The sequence below is a fragment of the Hemicordylus capensis genome, chromosome 2, assembly GCF_027244095.1.
Source record: "Hemicordylus capensis ecotype Gifberg chromosome 2, rHemCap1.1.pri, whole genome shotgun sequence".
Taxonomy (NCBI): domain Eukaryota; kingdom Metazoa; phylum Chordata; class Lepidosauria; order Squamata; family Cordylidae; genus Hemicordylus; species Hemicordylus capensis.
Genome location: NC_069658.1, coordinates 68637812 through 68647149, shown reverse-complemented (window position 1 = coordinate 68647149; position 9338 = coordinate 68637812).

Sequence of the window (9338 nt, the reverse complement as noted above, 5' to 3'; positions counted from 1 at the left end):
TAAGGAGTATGGTGAAAAGAAAGCTGAAAGGGAAAATCAGGAGAGTCAATTTTTTACTCAAAACCACAATGCTGGAAGCCCAGTTAGAATATATACCTCAGAGGAGGAAAGGTATCACTAAGTCCAGGAGGATGCCAGCATGGCTAACAGGTAATGTCAAGGAAGCCATAAAAGGGAAGAAGACTTCCTTCCGACATTGGAAGACCTGCCCAAATGAGGAGAACAGAAAGGAACACAAAGAGGCTATTTTCACGAGCAGCAAAAATCGGGCTAGGAGAGCCTAGCCTGATTTTTGCTGCTCATGTAAACTACCAGGTTTGCAGGCGAGTAGCCCGCCCCTTAGCCCAGGTTAGCAGAGCGAGCGCTTCACTAACCGGGGTAAATGGATTGTGAGTTGCCGCAGCATGGCTCCGTGCCACAGCAGCTCACGAGGAGACCCCCAACTGGGAGGCTGAAAAGCAGCCTCCCTGCTCGGGGGTCTCTCCAGCGTGCCCTGTGCGCTCGCTCAGGGCATGCTGGAACTACCGGGGGCCTCACGGCCCCCAAATTCCCCAGCCCCCACCCCACTCAGTGACGGAGCCAGTTGTTGGGTGGGTGGCTGCAGCGGCCCCCCAGACAGAACTTGCTGCTTGTCTGCAGGGAGAGCAGACTAACCCACTCTCCTCGCAAACCCCCCTCATGGGCTCTTCTCACAAATCATGAGAAGAGCCTCATTCTCTGGCAAAAGAAATGCAAGGTGAAAATAAGGAAGGCGAAAAGAGTTTGAGGAACATTTAGCTAAAAGCATCAAGGTGAATAACAAAAACTTCTTTATACCTCGCTGACCATGCCAGAGGGCCATGCATTGGCTGGACGGCTGAGGACTGCGGTTGTCGACAGGCTGGTTGGTGTGTTGGGTGACAAACAGGAGTATGTCTTGGCTTGTCTCTGCAACACGACCATCAAGGGCAATGTTGTTTGTGTGGATGACCTGCCCAGGTGGAGGGACCTCCTGGTTAGAAAGGAGGAGGTCAGGAGACCAGGAGGGTGGTGATGGTGCACCCCTGAGTGTGTGTGAGACTCACAGTCAACAGCAGTGCGGGCAGCCCTTCATCACTCACCCCATCCTGTTCCAAGTATAGCAGCGCGGCATTCCAGGCAGTGGGGCCAATGCAGCAGGCAGTTCCTCCCATTGAATCAGCCCAGTGGTTTAAGCGGGTGTGCCTTGGCGCACACCCGCTTGGTGGAGACTGGAGGTTTCGTTCTTTTGTGTAGATAGAGATTTGGAAGCTTTGGTTTGTGTAGATAGTTGGTGGGTATATAGCTGTTCTGTATAGATGAATGTGTGTATACTTATATATAAGGTAATTGTGCAATGTGCACATATACTATAGCTGTATAGATGGATGTGTATATAATGGATTTGTGCAAGGTGTATATAAAGGTAAAGTGTACCGTCAAGTCCATTTCAACTCCTGGCGCCCACAGAGCCCCGTGGTTTTCTTTAGTAAAATACATTAGGAGTTTAACCATTGGTTTCCCCTGCACAGTATGAGATGATGCCTTTCAGCATCTTCCTATATCACTGCTGCCCGATATAGTTCCAGCAGGGATTCGAACTTGCAACCTTCTGCTTGTTAGTCAAGCATTTTCCTGTGTATATAGGCCCCTCTTTTTCTTTTCCCTCTTCAGATTAGATCTAGCAGAAACACACACACCCCAACGCATGCACTGCCAATGATGAGTCAGTGGTCTGGTGCCAACACATGTCTAGAGCCTGTGGGGCCTTCAGCAAAGATGTGTGGACCTGCCAGTCTGAGGTGGACTTTCCTCGTAGGCACACCACATGCATGGAGAGAGGAGCAGAGAAAATCTCAAGGTGCATTATTTAATTTCTCATTCAGTGTGGCTTGTTTTTGCCCTGCCCTCTTTCTTTGCAGTTTGCATACTGGGTTGCTTTTGTTGCCTTGTACCATAGTGTGTGTCTTGCTAAGTGTTTGTTTGTGACAAGAGCAGTAGTAGTTGATGTTTGGTTTGGTTTCCTTGGTTTTGCAGTTGTGTTGGCCTGGTAGGTCTGTCTCTGTGCTTGTTTTTTGGTTTGCAGCTTGGTGTATTTTTAGTTGTGTCACTGCCTGTTGGACTGTGGCCTGCTAGGGGCACAAAACTGGGGTGGGTAGTAGGCACCCATGGGTGCCAACTACCACAGGAACCACATGGTAACTCGAACTGGTTCTAAAAGGTTCTACATAGGATATAATGGGGATCCAAACTGGCCCATTATTCTCTATGCAGAGCACCTAGGGGCACAAAACCAGGGTGGGTGGTAGGCACCCATGAGTGCCTACCACGCACCAAACCCCAAAGCAATTGGACATTCTGCAATTTTAAATGAATTTTGAAGATTTTTACTTTTTTTGCATTTTCCCCATATGGGATATTGGGGATCATCTGCCCTTTGGGGGTGGGGTGCCTTGGCACCAAAGTGGGTTCAATGCAATGAATAAGAATTCCTCCTCCATTCAGAAACAGAACAGTGTGTGACCTTAATTGCTGTGAGCTCTGACTTTAATTGCAATGACTGAAAGGCACACAGAAGTTCTCATAGCACATCTCTCACTCAACAAGTTCCTTTGAATGATGCAGACTCAAGTACATTGCAGGCTTTTTTTTACCTTAAAGGTTACTCTTATTAAACACATTGCGGTAGTAGCAGTTTAAAGGCTTAATGGCATAAGGGCGGAGATTCCCAACCTTGGGTCCCCAGATATTGTTGGACTACAACTCCCATCATTTCCATTCCAAATGGTATTGATGATAGGGATTGTAGTCCAACAACCCCTGGCATCAGAGCATCTAACTCACTCTGAGAGGGTGTGACATTTTGATTGATTGATTAAGTGCTGTCAAGTGGGTGTCGACTCTTAGCAACCACATAGATAGATTCTCTCCAGGATGATCCGTTTTCAACTTGGCTTCAGGGACATAATCACAGGATCAGAGTTGTGTGAACTGATCTGCTCCTCTAAGGCGCATTCAAGGCCCTTTTCCTGAATTACTAAGTTGTTTTTTGCAAGTACCTAGGCATTTTATGTATAGAAAGAGGTGGGTGGAGCTTCAGAGCACACTCTTGAAGGGTGCTGAACGTGGGTACAGCATCCTCACTTTTTATAACATATGAAGAGGGCTTAGGTTTTAATTTGCAACTTCTCCTAAATACATTCTTCTCCCTGTCTTTCAAGTGATACTTCCTAAACTAACACTGATCCTTAATTTCTATGTTCTTTTGTTTTTTCCTTCTTCTAGATGAGGCCAAATGTCCTTTCTCTTGTAGGCATTGTTGTCAATAACCCACAATGAACAACCTCTATGAATTTCTCTAATCAGTATTGTTTCCTACTGGTAAATCTCTTTCAGTTAGCATTAACCTATTATCACAGCATCCCCAATGACTTTTAAGGTAACTGTGATTTTCCTTAGAATTGTAGAGCTTTTTTTAAAGTAAAGGGCAAGAGGTCATGTAGAGAAGCAAATACGGTTACCCTCTATTGCAGAGACGTAAAGTAGGACTTATAGAGATATTTATTAAGCAATACTGCTTAACACTGTCATATATTCTATTATTTTTAGAATATTAGTTTTAAATTGTTTTAAGGTTTTCATTTCTGTTTTCATTTGTTTTATGTTGTTGAAGCCTCCCAGAGATGGAAGTTTGGGATGGTGTACAAATATGATAAATAGATATTTCAGGGGTTCACTCTATACTGCATGCATGATGCACCATTTACCATATGTGTCTTATTAATGTTTGCTTATTAAGTCTTGCTTTCTTTGCCATATTGTTTAATTATCCATTCAAGGTGATATTGAAGTTAATTCATTCAAGGTGATATTTGCTTTTGGTTTTCAGTTAAGTTGCTATAGCTCTATATTGTATAACTCTATAATCTTCTTGTTTCAGTTAAACCCGTGCATTAGTGGTTCATGAGTCTTGTACATTCCTTTCTGATCAAGCATCTGACCACCGATTTTCGCTCACTGGGGCAATTTAAGGACCTGATTTTCTACTTGGGTCTACATAAACGTACTCAAGATAGCTAACTATAATGTCAAAAACCTTTTCATTACGGGCATGGGACCACAGCTCAGTGGCAATGCAGAATGTCCTGTGTTCAATCCAGGGAGAGAGATTCCTGCCTGAAACCTTGGAGAACCACTGCCAGTGTAGACAGTACTGAGCTGGATAGATCAATGGTCCGACTCAGTATAAAGCAGCTTCCTGTGTCTTGTATATGCATACTATGTATAGTAAAAAAAATTAAACACACACAAAATCATCATCATCATAACATTACACAATCAACAAAGGATCAAAACATAACCAATCAATGAGCCAGATTAAATGCCTGCCTAAATAAAAAGATCTTAAGAGGGCAACCACAGGACAACAAGGAATGAGATAGATGTGGGGGGGGGATGGGGGGCAAGGAGTTGTTCTTCAGCGAAGGCCCCTTTCAGTGTTCCCACCAAACACACTTCAGATACAGACAGAGCAGACAAAAGAGATTCCCCTGTTGACCTCAAAAGGTAAGCACATTAACCTATTGGGAGCCTTCATAGTCAATTCTAAAATGTTCCTCTCTTTCATCCTTAAGGCAGTATTTACTCTTCACCAAGGCCTGACACACCACTGTTCTTTCCCTCTCTCCTTCTCGTTCTAAAGCTTAATCCATTTGCAGACAGCATATCACATAGTGCTGCTTTAAATCTCTTCCTGCAATTTCCTCCTAAAATAGAACGCTAAAAGCTTTCACTGTAAGGCTTTTGTTGCATGTGTGTGTGAGAGAGGGCGGGGAGAGGAGTGTGAGTGTAAGAGAGGGGGAGAAAAGGAAAGAGGATAATGCACAGCACTTTGGCCTTCTCAGGTTTTCATTAGGTGTTCAAGCCCTTAATGGGTAGCCAGCATTCTTGCAGGTTCTCTTGCTCAGATTTCTATGACCTTCAGTGAAAGAAAGTTTGCAGTCTTTAAGTACAAATGACAGGGACTAAGTACTATGGACACTAGGTAACAGCAACACAGAGGAAGGGCAATATGGAGTTTCCCAACAGGATATACTTATACATGAACTTCTAGGCAATAACCTATCTTCCTTTTCACTATGTACAGCACTTATTTATGTGCTTTCCATGATCCCTGAATGTTCGAGAAGGAGGCTGGGTTTAGGCATTGCTGTCAGAGGTCCCACTAATCTGTATACCCTAGAGAACCCACACTATCTGAGGGCTTTCTTAGAGCAAGGTATGACCTGCTCCCGTCAGCTGTCCTGGCAGGGAGAATAAAGAGTATACCTAGGGAAGACAGAATCTGCCCTTGTAGTTATAGGGAGACTGAAACCATCCAACATGTATTGCTCCGTTGTCTGTTTTACAGAGAGTTAAGACACTCCCTGATATCTCCTTATCTGGCACCCTTTCCAGGATGCTCAGAAGATTTTTGTGTTTCTTATCTTCTGGCAGATCAATCTCCATCTATTACATATAAGGTGGCGAAGTTTTGTTCTAATGCTATGTGGTTACGTCAGTTTTCTATTTCATGCATTTTTAGTTTATATTTATGTTTTATTGTTAGCAATTGCTAGTTAAGTGTTTGATTGGTATTGTATGTGATTGATGTTTTATTACTTTCTAGCAACTGTTAACCTCTTGTAGGATTCCTTTTATTCTACCATTTCTAGTTGATTTGTAAGCTGACCATGGGTCGTAAACAAACAAACAAACAAACAAGCAAACAAGACCTTCAGTGAAAGAAAGTTTACAGTCTTTAAATACAAATGACAATGACTAAGTACTATGGACACTAGGTAACAGCAACACAGAGGAAGGGCAATATGGAGTTTCCAACAGGATATACTATACATCAACTTCTAGGCAATAACCTATCTTCCTTTTCACTGTGGACACCATTTATTTATTATTTAGAATATTTATATATCAATTTTCAACAAGCAGTGAGTCAGCACAAAGGATGAGAAAATGGTAGGCCTGTGCATCAGAATATCTGTCTCTGATGGAAATGCACAGCCAGTGCTGCCAGGTGTGTGTAGGGGGAGGGTGTAATGAGAATCAGAGGGCGCGCATGGGATACCGGAAGGATGTTACTTGGACTCCAGGATGCTGCAAATGGAATGTGGGAAGGTGCAAAGGGAGACCTAGGAACTGTACTTCCTCCCAGCACTTTCCCCATGAGCTTCCCATTCACAGTCTGTGTCCCTTCGACATCCTCCTGGCAACCATACAGCTTCCTGGCATACATCCCCCCATTCACACCCTCTAATTCCACTGAAAAGCCCCACCACCACCATGCAGGAAACAGCAACCACACTGGGAGAGTTTGCACTGGGAGTGTTTGTGAGTGTCTGCCTCCACACAGTGCTGAGGGAGGGGATGATGCATTTCTGTCAGAGATTCTGACACACAGGCCTAGAAAATGGTAATATCAACATGGAGGAGGGGCAATGTGGAGTATACAAACAGGGAACTATGTCCCAAAGAGGCTCACAATCTAAAAAAGACATGAGAGACACCAGCAAATGGCCACTGGGAGGGACATTGTGCTGTCTGGTGGGCCACTGTATGAAACAGGATGCTGGACTAGATGGGCCTTGGGCCTGATCCAGCAGGGCTGTTCTTATGTTCTTATGAGTTGAATAATAGCAGTTGCTCTCCGCCTCCTAAATATAAGAAAGACACATTAAAAGACACTTAAGCACTTTAAAAGGTGTATTTTTGCCCAGTTAGCAGGGCACACACACACATTTGTCAAAAAAGCCTCCTCAGATAGGAAATCATGAACAAAACAAAACACATAATGGTTCATCAACCTCACAATGCTGACTTTCCTCTGTTCAAAATTGGCACCTGAGCAGTGCTTCGACCTTTATCCTTCTTTCACAAATCCTTCCGAAACATAATTACCACCTATCTATAAATGCAAAACATCTCCTGCACAAAACAAGGACTGCAGATTTTGAAAGGCTCAAAAGGTATTGTGTGGGAGGATTGGAAGTAAAATTAAATGAGGAAGTTGTGTGGTATTTCAGCACAGTGAGCTAACAGTGCACTGTACCTTTTAAGTACAGGCTAGGCCAAACTAGACTGCTCCCCTATGTTGGGACAGGGGGTTCCAACCTTGGGTTTCCAGATGTTATTGGACTACAATTTCAATAGAACTGGCTGAAGGCTATTGTGGCTCAGGATGATAGGAGTCCAAAAACACCTGTGACCCAAGGTTGAGCACCCCATCCTAGAAGAAATCCTGCTGCAAGTCTGACTTAATAACCTTGCCAGGGAGTTGTACATAACCTTTTAAAATAAGCCTGTTGGTTACTAACATCTGTGCAGAGCCTGCATCCAGTCATCAACAAACAGTACAGAAACAAAACTAATTAATGATCCATGCCAAATGGCCTAGAGCATCACTGTGCTGATAACTATAGGTAGAGTAAGTGCTCAAACCGTGTCAGTACAAGGTTCATTTTCAATGTTGAATGAAGGGAAATGCAGGATGCTAGTCACTTACTCCTTGGTTACTGGTATGTAAATTTGCTTCTTCGCATTTGCCAACATTTCATTAGGGCTCCTTCTTCTGACCTTCATGCTGTGCTACACTTATCATTGTTTACTAGAATATCTGTCTTCAGCCCCATGTAGAAATCAAATCCAAGAGACAGAATCTGTTTCCCTTTATAGTATAAATAAAGAATAGTAAATGCTCCCGTATAATAAGGGCTGTAGTTTTGTATACACACTTACCTGGAAGTAAGCCCTGCCCCCATTGAATACATTGCTTAAATTTCTAAATGTATGTCAGATGCAAAAGGTCTTAACACTATATGAAAGCTTGGCTATTCTGTTTGTAAATGTTGAAATCCATTGATTTGCAGCAGACCTTGAGAAGCATATTATGCGCTCCAGTCCTAGCCATATTTACTTAGGAAAGTCTCATTTTTTCAGTGGAACTAGCTTCCCAGTAAATGTGCTTAGGATTGCAGGCTTAGCATAAATTTATAGAAGAGCTGAGAGTTTGCAGGAGGCTGTTCCTTAATCCAGCAGTGGTGCTCTTGTAAAATTTCTTAGGTGCTACAGAATTATTTCAGAAGCCTCGAAGAGAAGAAACGTGCAGTAGCATTTTGAATTTAATTGTCAAGAAAATATATTGGAAGTAGAAGAAAACTTTCAAAAGAAATTGAGAAGTAGATCAATAAAGTATTTTTGTATCTGTCCAAAGGGATGTAGAGAGAAGTATAAAAACAGAATAGACCTCTAGCATATTTTATTTTATTTTATTTATTTGAAATTTGAAGACCACCCCAAACTTCTGGCTCTGGGCGGTTTACAACATAAAACAGATTAAAAATGAAAACATTAAAACAATTTAAAACCACAGTCCAGTTAAAAAGCTTGGGTGGGAAAAAACAGTCTTAAAAGACTTTTTAACAGTTGTCAGAGACGGGGAGGGTCTTATTTCAGCAGGGAGCACATCCCAGAGAGCAGCAACAGAGAAGGCCCATCCCAACGTAGTAGCCACCAGACGAGCTGGTGGCAACTACAGACGAACCTCTACGGATGATCTCAATAGGCAGTGGGGCTTATGGTGAAGAAGTCATTTTCTTAAATACTCAGGGCCTATGCTGTTTAGGGGCTTAATAGGTTATAACTAGCCCCTTGTATTTTGTCCAGAAACTTACTGGTAGCCAGTGTAGCTTCTAGCTACCATAAAGCCTTTTAAGCTAGGTTAACATGTAATTGCTGCAATTTGGCACATGCACATTATAATGGTTGCACTGTATACAGAAGGGCTGCAGTCCAGTGGTCTGATAGGGGGCTTCAAGAGTACAAAGCAAGACTATGCAAACACAGCTGAGCTTACGGCACCCATTATTTCCACACCCAACAGGTGGTCAACGCTGTCAGCCTGAGGTGACGCCAAGTTTGTTTGTTTGTTTATAGTTTGATTGTTACATCACCTTTCATACATTTATACAAGGCGGTTGACAACATTAAAATACAATAAAACCCATAAAATCTATTTAATACAACCATGCAAAACAATGACAGAGAAGCAAAAGAGCAGAAAAACCAACATCCCTTGAGGGGCAAGTGGCTTATCAAACAGCAAGACTGCTGCATAAAGGCAGCCAGGGAAGCTGGGGAAGACACAATCTACTGGAAGAATATATCACAGCTTGGGGCAATAACTGAGAAGGCCCTGTCTTGCATGTACAACAACCAAGCCTCTCTCAATATAGGCTTGAATGCTGAGTGGAGCCCTGAGACAAAGCCCTGCACGGGGCCTCCTATCC